Source organism: Centrocercus urophasianus, unplaced genomic scaffold (genome assembly GCF_019232065.1).
Source record: "Centrocercus urophasianus isolate 14NV4802_14NV808 unplaced genomic scaffold, USGS_Curo_1.0 seq_11, whole genome shotgun sequence".
NCBI lineage: Eukaryota > Metazoa > Chordata > Aves > Galliformes > Phasianidae > Centrocercus > Centrocercus urophasianus.
Genome location: NW_024884253.1, coordinates 74958104 through 74975193, shown reverse-complemented (window position 1 = coordinate 74975193; position 17090 = coordinate 74958104). Strand labels below are relative to the sequence as shown.

Here is a 17090-nt window from a genome sequence, read left to right as displayed (position 1 = left end):
TATCCTATCCTATCCTATCCTATCCTATCCTATCCTATCCTATCCTATCCATCTTTATGTCCTGAAATACAAATTCAAGGTGACATAAAGTACATATAAGTAGCCCGAACAATCTGATATATGTGAATGACTTTGGGTACATATTTTTAAAATCTTTCTCTTCTCTACAAATAGAAATGCTGAATGGAAATTCACCAGGAACACTGAAATTCAGTTTCAGAATCTCTCTGGTAATAAAATGAGATGAACATCATGCAGAAAATAACAACAACAAAAAAGCCAACAAAATAATAAAATTCAAACAGCAACCAACTTTTACGTAGTTCTTGCTAAAATAGATAAATAAGTAAATAAATAAGTAAAAAATCTTATGTTTCATAGAAGGCAGGAGAATTCATTGAAGAAAAGGGAACTCACCACAGCAGTTTCTGAGTTTGGATTTAGTTTTCTTCACTTGCACAAAGCTGTTAAGTTGATGTACTAGTGCTAACTATAAACTACAGAAACAGGAAAACATAAAGAAATTATTTCCACATCATCGACAGTTTGTTGGTTTATTGATTTCCTCTCCTCCTGCATCCCACATTTCATTTGAGCCATTTGCTTTCCATTTTAAAGGAACAGCCTTTCAGACACAGTTAATTTTACTAAGGCTTTAACATGTCATTCACTAGTTGGTATTACATTCATCTAAGGGATCCTGATGTTTACAAAGCAAGAGTATGGGACCAAAGCCCGATTGCCCTACTCGCACAGTCAGTTACACTGATTTTAATGGTACTGTTAACATTGGCTTCTTACAGCTGTCAGCATGCCTTTCCAAAGTAAAGTCTTGTAATTCTTTCCCATTTCTAAAGGCAGAGTTTTTAAAATCTGCAGGCACACTGTTTTGTTCAGGCCCTGCTTTCCATGAGCCAGACATTTTCAGGAAATCACAATGTCCCTAATTTGTGCATTTTCACTGTTAGCAACTGAATTACAATATTCTAGAAAACCAGCAGGCTTTTCTTCTTGCTTGACTAAGCTCACATGTTAATGTTATGTGATTCTAATCTAAATTTATTTTTCCATGTGTCAAATTGGCTACCTCATCCTCAGTTACACAGCAGATCATGCCTTACCTTCCACTTGTCTCCTCCTCCTTGCAGCCTTATTGTCTTCACAGCTACTTTTTTCCTTATGTTTTGCAGTAAGGAAGATATAGAACACAAGGTTTAATGTAATACTCACCATTTACTCCACAGTGATATGCAGAACTACTCGGAGGTAACCTGAAACAGAAGGCAGTGTTTACTGGTGCAAATCAGGAAAATAAGTATTGAGCTAAAGCAATGTCCATGCAGCATGTCTCCTGGATCAGGCGGGGTCATCTAGAAAAGGACCCAGAGACTTATCCCTGTTCCTCATTCTTCTGTCTTTGCTTAGTACAGGAAGAAAAGATGATTTCATGTCACAGACCTTGTATGTGTGAAACAGTTATTTGCTACATCTACAGCTTGTACTGATCATTCTGTTCTGTGAGGCAGAATGGCAGCATTCGCTTTCTCATGTGAAATGCAACAATCAGGGGCAATCTGTGCCTTGTGGCAGGATTTTCAGGGGAAGCACAAATAAAACATGTTTTTCTTGGTTTGTGAGTCAGCTCCCTTTTGTATTAAACTCATCTTTCTCTCTTCTTCTAAGGAAGTACTAGATTTCTCAAATAAAAAGCAACATTACTTTAATATGTTTTTTCTTGGCAAGTACAACTGTAGTGAAAATAACCCCAAAACACAATTAGAAATACCACTTTGAAGAACGAGTAACAAATTGTCACTATAAGTCATTTGTGCAGCCCATAATAAACATGAGATTGAAAGTAATTACAGTTACAGTGAAACTCTTCAAACTATTTTTAGCATTTATCATCTATACTGATATTACAGCAGAATTATTTCTGCCATACACACTAGGAGAGGCGAGCCACTCTGAATATGCACTTATGTTCCTTTTCAGATATTTATGCATATTGAAGAAAGATTTTTTTCAAAAATAGCTTCAAAATTTATGGAAAAGATTCCCAGAAGCCTGTACTCACTGCAGGGAGATGTGCTAAACTTAATTACCTAAAATGCAGTGCTGATTTGCTGAGAGGTAAGTAGTATTGAAGCACGGTTAATTAGTACAGAAAAGCTTAAGGGGCTTCACACCAATTTATATCACTTGGGTAAAGAGGCACACAGGCATTAAAGACTTCTTGGGCCTGACGACCCACTGACGACACTCCTGTGCAATGACAAGCATATCATATAACCGAACTGAAACCATTGGTCATTTCTTTCAGATGTAATTTTCCAAGCACTTTTGTATCCCTTCTCCCCTCCAAAGGGCCTTTACATTTACAATCACTTTACCTACAGCATGTTTATATTCATTTGCTTTTAAATCAGTTCTGTCCTTTAAGCTTCAAAAGCTCTTTCCTTTCTAGTCCTTATCCCCTCCTCAGAGTACAGAAAATACATTGTATCTACTTTCAGTCTTTGTTTTTCTATGATAATAAAGTTCTTTCAGTATTGTCCCAGGAGATGAGCATTCCATCCTCTTTTTATTCTAGTACATACTTTCTTCATCAGTTCTGGTTGGAAACTGATCTCTTCTGAAGGGTGGTGGACAGAATTTTAAGCAATCCTCCAAAGGTCTGACCAATGTTTTGTACAACAACGTTAAAACTTCCCTTTCAGTGCCCAGCTTTGCACACACCCTTTCCTCATCCATATCACAATTGTGACTCAAAAACAGTCAAACACTGAATACTAAGCATTGAATTTCCCTCTCTCCATCATTTCTACCTTACAACATGCTATGGTTTAACAGATGTTCTCATTAGCCTCCAGGGGCATGACTCTGCATTTTCTATTACATCTTTCCCGTTTTTATTACTTCATTTATCAATGTTGGACACCACTGTGTGACATTCCAGTTCCACCTTTATGTTGACAATGCTTCTCAGATTCTGCCATCACCAAATTTTGTTAGCATTTTTCTACCATTTGTTAGCATTGTCCACCATTTTTTTTCCTGCTGATGCTGTAAATTTATATATGTAATTCAAGGAAAAAGCAACAACAACAACAAAAAAAAAACACAAAACAAATAAACTCCACACACGTGTTAGATGTCTCTAACAAATAATAATATAAAAATCTAGGTGCAACCTCTCTATCATCTCCGATTTCTCTTGTCAGTAGACTGATTGCTCTAATTATGAAATCCTTTGCTTACTTCAAAAGTATTTTATCCTGCCTCCTGAATTCTTTTGTCTTTACGAGTATCTCCCCAAGAGGTCTCAAAATAGTGTACAGCAGTCACAGAGTCTAGAATTCCAATTATATTTTCAAGTTAGATTGTACTGAATCTTTTGTAGCTCAGGTACTTCCAGCAATTATTTACTCTTTCTTTCAATCATTCTGAAGTCCTGCATATTATCAAAGTTTTTGTTGTTTTTTTTTCTTTAACAAAAGATTTGTATTTTTCTTTCTTCTGTCCGAGAACACTATTCTTGGCTTATATATGTTTTAAGATTTTAATTCCTTGTTGTATCACAGTTTCAGGTGCCAGTTATTTGTTCTCTGAAGAATAGTTTACAGTTTGTTTCAGCATGAGCACAGAAACTGTGCTGTGTTTTACTTTAAGTTTGGATATGTATGTTTCCTTGGCCATGTAAGTGTTTTTTATCTGCTGCTTTTTGCTTCTTTATTCAACACAACTGATGTTATTGAAACAAAATATTAATTCATCTGACTCATAACTGTTTCCTTAACTGCAACATTACTGCATAATGGCCTTTTGCTACTTCTGTTTGTACTTCAATATTACAAATAACCTTTTCCTATTCGTTTAACTTTCTCTGGCAAAGGTAACTCAATTACCTTTTCCGTTCAGAAAATTAACAAATGAGATCAGCAACCTGATGAGGGTGGACACATATATCCATTCACATAGTACCAGTTATCAATCAGTCCTTGAATTCACGTCAGCACAGACCCAGTATGAAGGAAACCACAACCCTGATAAGCTCTGTGAACAGAAAGGCTCAGTGACACATGGAGCTAGTGGTCAGAATGGCAATTGTCTGGGGAAGCATGCTATCACAGTTTCACAGCCCCTTATCATGAGCAGGCTGCAGACAAGCCATTCTTGAAGCTGAAAGCATTAGAAACCTCCTACCTGAGGTTTGCCAAGGGTTTTTCAGGAGCAAATATGTCAAGCATAGAATCTAAAGATCTGTCAATTAGAAGAACTACTTATAAACAACTGAGACTACCTGCTTTTGAAAGTTATAGGTGTTAGCTGTAGGAAACAACTGAGTAAAACTGAGAGGGAAAGTTGGACATGTGTGGGGCCAAGATGCTGAGCTAATACAGCCCAGCCTTTGAGGAGCAGGACTGCAGCCAGCCTGCAATGAAGCATTGTTGAAATCAGAGATTTTGATTCACACATGAACACAACAGTGCAAATCTTGCAATTCAGCACGGGCTGCAACACTGCATATCAGTCTTACTGTGTCTATTTTCCTATTGGTCCTGTCTTACTGGGAGACATGCTCCTAATATGTACTTATGCTTATCTATGATTGAAAGATTAGGCTTGGGAAACTTTTAAGTCTTTCTCACTTAAAAAGCTCTTTTATTTATTAAGAAACAGGAATATATTTTGCACTATTTTTGGATACGGCATTGCAACATGCACACACATCCTTCTTAATGTATTTTCCACCTCAGGCTGTTTGTTCTGTGCAGATGACAGCACTGTTTCATGAGTGTGTTCAGCACCCGTTTTACAGAGGTTAGTTTTTACCTTATTCAACACCTGTGGTAAATAAGCAAGGATGTTGGGCCTATCAGTGAGGAAAGCTTATTTGGAAATGTGGTCTAACAGAGAATTACATTACTAACAGCAAGATTCCTACTCCATCTCATAGGGAAATTTATCTGCTGTGTTGAAAATTTAGATTTCCAGTCAATGTATATTAAAATATGTATTATATTGAAGTAATTTATGCTGTTTCTGTTTATTTTCTGCAAATTAATGCTATTTCTCTCCTGATCTTCAGAAGTCCTGGTCCTCTAGAATGGTATCTACATTCTTTCAACTTTCCTCTTTCCTAAACATTCAGAAATGCAAGAAAATAATTTGTATATAGCCAGAATGCTTCAACAAGCAACCATTTTCAAATGTGCTACCAAAACCTCACATGGTTTAGTGTGGGCTAGATCTCATGTTCATAGTGGTTCAGTGCCCATGCATGCTTGCACTCGCTAACCCTGTAGAAGAAAGCAGGTCTGTGCAAAGGTGTGTGGGAGACAGGAGAAAAGATTTTAGTGCAAAGCATTTCTCCAACAGGTAAACCACTTTTAAACAGCTTTTGCTATTTGGCAGAGAGGGTCTTGTTCCACTTGTCACCCTATACCTCTGCCTGCAGATCCCAGTGGCACCACTCACTGCAGAATTGGTTCAGCAGCAACAGAAATCTCAATCTGCAAAGCATTCGATCTCTCCATCACAGCACATGGGCCTACCCTCTGCACTCTCTCCTAACTCGACTCAGACCCCATGACATTATTTCTTTCTTGAAGAATATTACTAACTTCTGCACTTCATTTAGATAACAAACGACTCACGTTCCCATTTCATTCGTCTGTTTTTCATATTAATTATTTCTAACACTAATTTCCTCCTTATGTGTCAATAGTAATTAGTACCCATCTCAGCAATGGCTTTTTCATCGTGAGAATATGGTATTGAAAAGAGCAGGATGATATTCTGATTTAAGGAACCTGCTAGCAGCATTAGCATTACTAGCTTACATGAGTAATATGAACATCATCTGTTATAAAAAACAATATTTCTTCTGTCCTCCTCTGGCAAGGCCATACATTAAAGGAAAAAATGTGTCAGAACAGATAAAGGACCTTTTGGGAGATTTATTGTATTATATATGTTAATGGAAAATATCAATTCTATAAAAACACATTAACATTGATTTACTTTATCCAGCATCTAGTGAAAATGAAATGAGGATTAAAATAAAAATATCAAGCAAACAGCAAATAATTTAATTCCTAGCATTCCTATACAAACACTCCTTTCTTTCTGAAGTTGTGTTTCACTTTCCTAAGCCAGAAGAAAGGTGTCTAGGTTATGCACCTCATTTGGTATCAATTTCAGTTTACTTTAAATGAAAATGACCCAAAGCTTTACAAGGGGAACACAACACTTGCTATTGAACAAGAACAGAAAATGCTTCATTTACCTCTTTGTTCAAGGCCGAAATAACTTATCTTTTTCTTTTTCAGTCTTACTACATGAGTTTTTAATATGTAAAGACAGTCTACCATAGGCTGAAATATCTACTCAGCTGAATCAATCATCCCACAGCTATGTTTCTCCCTCTTCTCTGCCTATTTCATTGCCATTGTGTTTGGATCATCTGTTTGTTGCCTCTCCTTCTTGATTTTGTTAATTATTTTGCTCACTCCCCTGCCTCTCTTTGAAGACAGATCCTGGGGGCAGAGGAGAAATTGGTCAGCCTGAGAATAATGTGTATTTGTGCCTGCAGCTGTGTTGCACAACAGCCAGCTACCTACAGACTGCATTCAGTCCCATACTACCCCTGCACCATCCACTCCACTCTTGATCCAGCACCCTGAAGTCAAGTCCTGCAAGGACAAATCCTTCTCTTGTTCCTTCTTCGCTATTCCTCTTTTTATTAATTTACTCCTTCCACTGTGAGCAGCCCAAGAAGACAGACATGCACTCAAAAGTCAATTCTGATGAATACTAATTCAATGTAATTTTTTTTTTTTCTTTTCCCAGAAGAGACTTGTTATACCCATTCCCTGTTTCGTGACGAAGTTTCATGCAAAGTTTTTAAAAATGTCACACAACTGATTAACAGCAGGGACTTCAAATTTTTCAAAATGAGTTACAAGAGCAGAAGAACAACAAGCTACAAGGTAAGTGATGTCTTTGAACTTTTTTGTTTTGACTGTTCAGGAAGACTTCTTAGTCTAGCACTCAACAAGTGTATTTATTATTAAGAGGTGGCTGCAGCCTTTCTGTAAAAGATCCACAGAACAGATGCAATGGCTGTGGGTGAAGCAACAGTAAAGAGACTGTACAGCTAGGGCCTTAAGGCATTTCATAATGAAGGTAAAATTAGAGAAGCAATTCTTTTGACTTCTCTAGGACTTCAATTTTCCAAATATGACAGCACATTCTGTTATATTTTCCCCCTATTCAAATGCACTGTAAACTTCTGCAAATATGCCAGGAGTAATGCTTTCATTTCAGGATAAAGACAGTCTCCTATCTCAGCTTTCTTTCTTTTTTTTCCTCTCTCTTTTTTTCTTTTTCTATTTTTTTTTTTTTTAATATAATTCACTGAAAGAGACAGTATATGATTGAAATTGGAGAAATGGGTGAAAACTACAAAACCTTTTGCTATGAATATAAGTGTTATCAGATTGCTGCTGCTGTACTCACATCGCTCTTCCGCAGTAAGGAAAAATTAAAAAAAAAATAATAATTCTTCTGTGTTCAAAATTCAGAATGAATTGAATTGTATCTTTCCACTATCACCATTCTTTTACGTGCTTCATACACTCCATACCTATGAAGTTACTTCAACAGATGTTCACAGCACTTGAAGAACAGGGCTGCTTTTGTGTACACAGTAATGCAGAGCTACTTTCACTGCTTTTTTTTAACCTTTTGCAAACAGCCTTCAGATCAGTAATCTTAGAAAACAAAGACTTAGTCACAGTCCTGATGAAGAGCATCCCGGGAACGTGCACTGAGGATGTCTTGCTCCCCACTCTGCCCAACCTCCTATCAAGTTCCACAAGTTGACTCTCAGATTGGACTAAACTCAGTTATAAAGAACATATATACTAATTCTCACAACATAGTCATTCAAAGTCACTTATTTCCTGCTTTACAGAAAAATCTTAAACCTGCTAAAATTACTTTAGATCTCAAAACAGAATCTTTTGCTAGGCTTCTGCCAACTTTCTTGGAGCAAAGGACTCTGTTGGCTTTCTTCATGGCTTTGGTTTATTTCCTTGATCTGTTATTTTACTATGGCTTTCTGTAATGTTATCTCAGCGAAAGGACAAATTTTCACCTCCACCTTTCTCTTCAGCTTTCTTAACTCATAATCTGGAGATCAGTCCATGACAATACAACCAACCTTCATCTGTGTGATGTTCCCTTTTTTTGAGGAATGACTGACCCAAATTGCTGCCTCACATAGGAGTACAATGCTAACCCTAACTAGAGATATTTTTGCTTACGGCTCTAATCTTTCAGAGAGTTTTAAATTAACAGTGCACTTATTTATGCCAATTCAAACTTATTTCTTAATTTAAGAATTCTCAATTAAAGGACAGAATTCAACACTTACTTCATTTTCTCAAATTATCAAATGCATATTAAAATCCAAAGTACTAATCAATGAGCATTTTTTTTTTTTTTGACAAACTAGTAATTTCATACATTCCTTCCTATCTCCTTCAGAAAGTTTTCATTTTATAGCCAGATAAAAATAGTAAAAATGCTCACGTCTCACCTATCTGTATGACAGTTTTATCTCAGCCAGTGTTGTATGACCTATTTCAGATCTCAAAATCCTGTCCTCAAAACAATTCATAATGCATTATGTAATCTGTATAATATACATCGAAATAAATGGTTTGATTCCTTTTTATTTCAATGAGAAATTTTTTTTTAGATTTTTCTTACAGACTCCTCTTAAGCTTTTCAGAATAGTTGTAAACAATATAATAAGCTATTACCATTTAGACACCTTGTAAATAGTCTATTGATACTTGATTTTAGAAGGGCTGTTTCTAAGCAATTACACTGTTTTTACCATTGGGGCGAGGGGAAAGATAAGATCATTTTTGAAGAGGATAGGGGCTGGGTTAAGGAATCATGTCTCATCAAAGCAAATCTGTATTTAAAAAAGCCTTAATTTAATATTCCAATTTTAACCTCAGCAAATCAAAGTTCAAGCTATTTCTTTTTCACTAACTTTCATGCTAACATCAGAGATCATCTGACTTTCTGTTCCTACCTCTTTCATAGAATCATAGAATCACAAAGTTGGAAAGGACCTTCAAGATCGTCTTGTCCAACCGTCCCCCCATTACCACAGCTACCACAAGCCACCAAACCATCTCTCGTAGCTCCTCACCCAGACGCCTCTTGAACAATGCCAGGGACAGCAACTCCACCACTTCCCTGGGCAGCCATTCCAGTGCCTGACCACTGTTTGAAAGAAGTTTTTCCTTATTTCTAATCTAAACCTTTCTCCATAGTGTTACCCAGGTACTACACAGCAAATGAAATGTAAGCAGGTTAAGAAAATGTTACTACAGGAAAAAAATAAGAAACATGAAGAACTAGAATTCCCAGACATCAAATAGTGCAATTTTTTCCTCAATTCCAAAATATTTGAGCAGAAAATTTCAAAAGAAAAGGGTGCATTTGAGAGTGGAATGGAACTGACCAAGCAACCACATGGTGCCTTTGAAAGCCAACTCCTTGTCCTGAAATTTGGATTCAGTATTTGAATAAAGATGTTTCTAACTGCCCAAGTTTTCATTTTAGAGTAGTATTTAAGAGGTAGAAAGGCAATTAAAATTCTCATTTAAAAATACATTTCTACATTATTCTTTGTCTTTATTCTGCGGACTAAGCATGACTGCACTTCTCACTAAAAATGAGAACTAGGTGCCAGCTTTGTCTTTGAGATTAGTAATGACTAGCCTATTTCTGTACTACTTAGACATAAGCTATCATCTAGTATTAATATCCAAACTCCAGATCTTAGATTGCATAATAAAAGCATCCTCATTGAGCATATAACTTGCATCCCAAATGAAACGTATACATTGTTTAAAATCAGCTTTGGTGATAAAATTCTAGTATCAGCTTGGAGCAGATGTCACTGTCTGGCTGCCCCCATTAGTATCTCTATAAGGCCACTCATGTCTCCTGACTGGTTTCTACACAGAAAGTACTAAGAATGAAACACAAGGGCTGGGATTCAATTATGTTAAAATTAAGGTGTTTTCCTTCATTAAACTGAAAAATAATTATAAAAAGTAGACAAAACAAATGAACAGACAACTTTAATTTCATGAATACTTCATTCTCTCCCACCTTAAGCAGCACAAAATATTTAGTACTTAATATTATTAGTATTTAATAGTATTTAATATTCATCTGGCAGTATCTATATTTTTTTATTTCTTTTTTACATGCAGTAATAAAGTAATTCTTACTGTCCTTAAAATCTTTAACTACTATAGAGTTGAAATCTTTTTTCCTTTTTCTTTCTTTGTATTTTTTTCAGCTAGCTTTTTCTAGACCAGCTTATTCTATCAACATTTAGATCAGCTGATTTTCCATTTTATTGATTTGGAAGCAGAAATCTCGACCTAGTATTTGTTGTGCTGCTGAGTGATTAGTATAGCAAAATAGCAACATTAGAGCAATGTAAAATAATGATTAAACTGACTTGGAACAGTCAGGAGGACTAAAAAGAAAACAGAAAAACTAAAGCTACAGCTTTGAATATAATTGCCTTGAAAATCAAAAAGCCTCTATTGAATTATTCAATAAGGCAGGAAAAGTTAATTTCAAGTTCAAAAAGAAGCAAACTAAAAGATTTGCACACAGAAAATAGTGCTTTGACCATGTATTTCAGGGAAAATTTCTCAACAGGACCTCACAATCTCAGAATATAGGTGTGTATCCAGTTATAAGGTGTCAGATACAATTACACACAGACATATGCATACAGACACCCACACATATACACATAAATATCTGTTTCCTTCAGTACATGTGTTTTTCTGTCTGTCCCTCCATACCAATAGTTCCCTTTAAAATCTGTCTGAAAAGGGAAATATTATCAACTGTCCTGGATCATATTTCTTTCTCAGAAAGATGTTCTCGTATTTACCCTAGTTTTATGAGGTGTAAATTTTTACAGTGTCCTACTCTTGGGTCCTGTATTTCAATTATGTAGGATGGATATTGAACTTGAGCACTCCACAGAGGAGCTCTAAGAGCTGGGATGGTGCTTCTCTTTTACTTTATTTATTTTTTTCTTTTATGTACTGGGATAAAAGATTCTCTTGAGTATAAATAGAGCCGCAGTGCATTTCTAAGCTCTTCCAATTCATTTTTAATTCTTAAAGCATTCTACTCAGTTCTGTAAAACTGTAGTGATTCACAGTCGAAGATGCTAAAATAAAACTGGAAGAAAAAGTAATAATAAGCGTACAGAACTTTATAATAAAAGTAGGACGAATGTAGGCTTTTTATCTGGAAGACACAGAGTACTAGGAAAAAGGTTCTATATGGCTCCCCAAACCAAATGGCATTTTGCTTTCCATCTTCATTCTGAGCTTGCTGGAGGCTGTGTAAATCATATGCTGGTTATATTAACAGAAGGAAACAGTATTTTCTGTCATTCACTCTCAAGCTATTCAGTCTGACAATAATACTTCTAAGTTAATAGTAGACAACAATTTGAATTATGAAACAATTTTACGTTCTTCTAAATATCACTCCTTGTGGTGAGTCACAATTCTATTTCAATTACTGTCTTTCAAGACTTCTCCAAAGATTTTAGCAGACAATTCGCACCTTACTGTCTATCACACTGTGATGGTCAGTGAAAATTTACTCAGTTACAAACTGCCAAAGGCTGATAGTATGAGAAAAACCTTTCTCTCAAATATCCAGACAGCTACAAATATACAGATCTGTATTAATTAAAATTTCCAAGGCTGAGAAGTACCTCATATCAATGCAACTGTCAAGTGTGGTTTGTTATGGAGCACAATAAACTGTGCTCAATTTTCCAGTATTTTTGGCAAGAAAAGACAAACCTACTGTAGTCATCTAGCTTAGGAAAAATACAGAGAAGTCTTTCCAAATCATAATATATTATTTTCATTCACCCTTCCTCTATAGCTGTAATCATTCTGTTTACAAAAATGACTCCTATAACCTAATATTCATTCATCTGCTGTACCATAATTAGAATTAATTCCCCTGATCTTTTCTGCTCTCTTCTCATACTTACTAGTTCTTTTACAAGATGTCTTGAGGTTAGTGCCACATTTGGGTATATCATTTGGTTGTGCTATATGGATGCTGCTACGGTCTCTCCTGGCTTGCATCTTCCATGACATGTAAGATTACAAGTAACCAGAGGATTATTTTAGAATCTATCTTCATATATTACGCTCTAAAACACAAAAACTACCACAGCAAATGAAAAAAAAAAAAAATAAAATAAAAAACAACACCACTATACCAAACATATAAATTTGATAAAACAGGAAACTGCATCTGTTTTTTAGTAGAGATGCAATCAAGATTTACTGTATCCACAAAATATCTTATTACTTAAAAGAATCTTTAAAACAAAAACAAAGATCATATTTAAATCATCTTTACTTTTGCCTTATCGAACCTATAAATACTTAGTACAGTTAACTCACTACTACAGTTAGGTTAGTTAAGGAGATTTCTTAAATACGTTTTGCTGTATCAGGACATGTGGCTGCAAACAACCAAGAGACTGGCAGTCTCCACGTGGGCATAAATTACACACTACAGTAATGAATGTGAAAACAGTGCACTCTTTACTGTCTTGTACTAGATCAGACCAGACGATTTTTTTCCACATCTGTGCTCACAGTCAGTTCTGCATGGTAAGCTCTTGAAGGTGACTGATATGCCAGCAGCCCTTTAAGTGGTCATGAGAAAGTCATTAATACCATAGCCTATCATCTACCACCACTATATATATTCAGGTCATCCTACCTTGTTATGTCTGTAATAACAAGTTTCTTAATAGACACAAAATACATTAGTGTCACAATTCGGCCATTCATCTTACTCCGGAAAATATCAGTTGATGGACTGGCATTGATCTTGACAGTGGCACACTTAAGAATATCATCCAGGTTACTTGGACAAAAAAGTGGATAGTAGTGTTGCCCATCCACCGCATTTTTCTTATGTATGTCTCATATGCTGCACTACTGATAACTGTACTTGGCTTACAGTTCTAAGGTCAATCTTCTGATTAGTGCATTTGTTGTTGAGGTTCAACCACAGGTAGAATACTTACCAATGACTAACACGGATAATTCTTAATACAGGGCAATTTCAAAATGCAGCTGCTGTCAGAGATAGCCTTCAGGATGGAAGAAGAGAGGTTGTGAAAAAGGAGAATCTGCAAAGTTTACCTTCTTGTTTACCTTTATTCCCATCAAAGTCAATCCTGAGATATCCTGAAATACTCTACATATAAATACACTCCAGGACTACAACAACTGTAATCCAACACCCAAGAGTCTGTAACGTGAGAGAAAAGATAGAAAAGATCTTCACAAATCTGCAGATATCAGGAGCAGGTTATATACGCATAATCCTATTGTATTATATGAGTAGGGATACAGGAAACAGAATTTATTTCTTTTGACAGCAGAATGCAAGATCTTGCTCATTCCTTTTCTCTAAATCTTAATTTTATTTTATTTTATTTTTTTTGCCAGGTATTCTGTTACGCTTTCCCTCTCTCTTTTCATTTCACTTTCCCTTTTTCCCCTTTTACAAAATCTTTTCTAATGTAGAATGAGAAAATAAATAGCTCTTGAAGTCAGGAAGATTTGTGAAATATTTTTCAAGTTATATGCAACAAGCACAAAATATTCCAAGTTGTAACAAACTCTAATATGGATGCATGTTCCAAATTTAAGTATATAGTTCTCCTTTCAACAATGCACTGACTGCCGAATTTCATCTACTCTTGTAAGTTAGAGAGATGCTCGCAGGAAAAAAATCTGAAGTTATTTAATATATTGTTGATTGTTGTAAGTAGTAGTGAGGCCTACAAAAAATCATCCCGTGAAGTCATAAAATTGAATGTCACAGTTATAATTCACAGATCATAGTTCATGGTAAAACATGGTTTCCATCAACACTGGACAACTGCAGTATGCCTGCTGTATAATTTTGTATGCACACATATTGATGGTTTACAGCTACTGTAAAAGGAACATATTTCAATACGTTTTCATGATGTGTCAACGTGACACATTTCAGTACATTGCAGTCATATTTTCTCTGGCTGCTTGTTGCACTTTCTGTGGGAAGGCTGGAGCAGAAACACACACAGCTTTTTTTTTTTAATTCTAGTTTACCCAGTTATGCAGTATTTCATAAAACTCTGTTGATGCTAAGGACTGTGGTCATTGATGAGCACAATCATCAGTCATAAAGCCAAAGTAAAAAGATAAAGACAGTAAAAAGAGAAAGTTAAAAGCATGGATGTAGAAATGCTAGAAAATAAATTGCTCAGGAGATCATTTTCATGAAATTGAGAAGTTTGTGTCAAAGGTTGTGTAAACCAGAATATACAACCAAAATGCAAACATTGTTTCACTACAAATGAAACAATGCTGAAGTTATCATAAAGTCACTGATACACCAAAAAAAAGTGGTTGAGTCTAGCTGGTATAGATTTTGTTGCAGTTAATTAACAAAGATTTATTGAAGTAGAATTAAATGCTGAAACAGAACACAAAGCCAAATATACTCTTAGTACAAAAGTAAAGCATATCTAAATATATTTTTTTTAATCTTCAAAGCTAGTTGAAAGGACGGCAACTAAAGAAACGTTACAACATTTTAATCTTTTTTGTTTGTTTGTTTTCTTTTTCTTTTAAACAATATGAAAGCAGCATTAAGACTCTGTATGCTGTAACACACTTAGGAATGAGCTGATGTCTGTAGTACAACAAAATTAAATCTGAAAAATCCTCCTTCTGCAGTTATAGCTCGAGCTGAATCAGCCTGTCAAAGGTGAGATAATGATCCTGAGCTATGCAGCACACTAGCAGTATAAACTACCTCTAGACCATTATTCTGCTATGATATTAGACATCTTAAGTGCTAACCTCTGTATCTGAGTCATAACAACACCAGTAATCTTTCACTTCTAGCACTTCAGCAAAACTACATTACTGTTCCCCATTCGTATTCTCTGATCATAATATTGTATTATTCAGACATGAATTGAGAGAATTCCAGAAGTAAATGTTTTAATTACAGGGGGTTACACTGATTTCAATCATTGAACTTTTCAGAATATCCTGGTCAGGTGAGGCTGTTATTTAATTTCTATATATTTTTTTACTCCCCACATGATACATTTTCAAAATAAGAAACTTCTGTCAGTGACAGAGAATTACTTTCAGCATCTTGAAATACAAACAGTATTATCCATTTATTGCAATCATTTCCCATAATCCTCAAACTAGTGGAGGCAGATACACCCATTATTTTTGTTATCACAATCAATAGGAGGAGCACATCCATCCCCACTGGGAGAAATAAGATTTCTATTGTAGGGAGATTATGACATTTTCAAATTAGATCCATTTTTCCGTATTACCTCAGTCTATTCTTATTCTCCTTTCTAACACCAACTAGGGCAGCTACTCTACATGCACACATACACACACAAAAAAAATGAACATTGTAGCTTCCCCATTTAAACACATAATAACAGCCACAAAAACAGTCAAAACTAAACCAAGGAACACAGTATCTAAATGGTTAAAATTAACAACTAACTATCTTATTCTCATGATATGAGAGACAAAATGGCAACCTAGAAAGCTACATTTATCCCTACTGGATTAACTCAGAATTCTCTAAACTTTCAACTGAAGCTGTACCAGCATTTACAGCATCTTCTTTCTGGGTTTCTGTTTGGAGAAAGGAGAAAAAAAGCTATTTTTTTTCTTTTTTTTTCTTTCTTTTTTTTTTTATTTTTTTATTTTTTTGGTGCTGTTAGTCCCATCTCCTTTAAATTGCATTTATACAGTGACTCACTTCATTTCAAACTCATTACTAAAATCGGCAATATTAGGCCTGACCTACTATATCTTACCTCCTTGTCCCTTGAAGTATTATCATCAAATAAACAACAAAGACTTACTCAGATACAGGATAACTAACTAGTAATAACACTTTCTTTACTTTTCCTTGCAAAGCTTTAATTGAAGCAGAGCAATTTTTCCTTTTCTAAGATTGATCCCTACATTTTAGGAAGCTGACACACAACTGGATCCAATTACATTTAAATGTAAATAACATTATGTATTTATAAATGGCAAATAAGGTAATGATGTGAATGCTGTTGTTTGTGGCATGCTTATGACCTGCATACTATCTAAAACTCAAGTTCAGTCTACAGCCTGAGGCTACTGTACTGTTCACAAAATCTTATCATAAGACTTTTAAGCTTTCATTCCTGTAAACAAAGCAAGTATTTAATGATCTGTAGTCTCAGCAGAGCTTTCCAATAACTGTGCCCATTAGCAATCACTATTCCCCACGGTAGGATGATTCTCCAATGCTGTTGATAGAATTGCAAAATGTGAGACAGAAGTAAATGCCTTTACCATACTGCAAGTCTCATTATTTTTAAGAGCCTGTCAAACCACAGAACAACTCTTTCAGTATCCAAAGGCATTAAGAAGCATATCATAGGCCCTTGCTCAGAGAGTTTATAAGATAGAGTTTGCTGTGTTTCTTACAGTATTATTACAAGCTCCTAAAACTGTTTTGATATGAAGTCTTACTTGCAAAACCTTACTTCCAAAAGAATGTAGAGGAAAAACTGGGGAGTATTTTCAAAAGCCTTGTTGACTACCTGAAGGAGTATTTAGATCAACCTGAATCCCCTGAAATCCAAGGGGTTAATATCTTCTTCTCTAAGTTTTGCAGTGGAAGCTGAATTCACTTGTGTTTTGTTTTTGTTTTTTTTTTTTTCCTCTACCTGTGTTTTTTCAAAGATCAAATTAAATCACAGCAACCCAAATAATCTGGTTGAAGAAACTAATTTTCCTTAGACTCAACTTTTAAGAGTACTTTCTGCTAAGAATCCAGTTTTCATCTATTTTCTGTCTCTTCTTCTTAAGAAGAACTTTTGTAAAGTATTTCAGAGAAGC

General features: G+C 35.3%; 1 long non-coding RNA gene across 1 annotated transcript in view; it reads right to left on the bottom strand.

Moving 5' to 3' along the window:
* LOC122155199 overlaps positions 1-1276 on the bottom strand; it is a 50550-nt gene extending 49274 nt beyond the window's left edge. The window contains exons 1-2 of the long non-coding RNA XR_006167164.1: positions 1231-1276; positions 418-497 (exon numbers count right to left, since the gene is read on the bottom strand). This is a non-coding gene — a long non-coding RNA (uncharacterized LOC122155199). The remainder of the gene's footprint in view (positions 1-417; positions 498-1230) is intronic.
* Positions 1277-17090: the final 15814 nt, after the last annotated feature.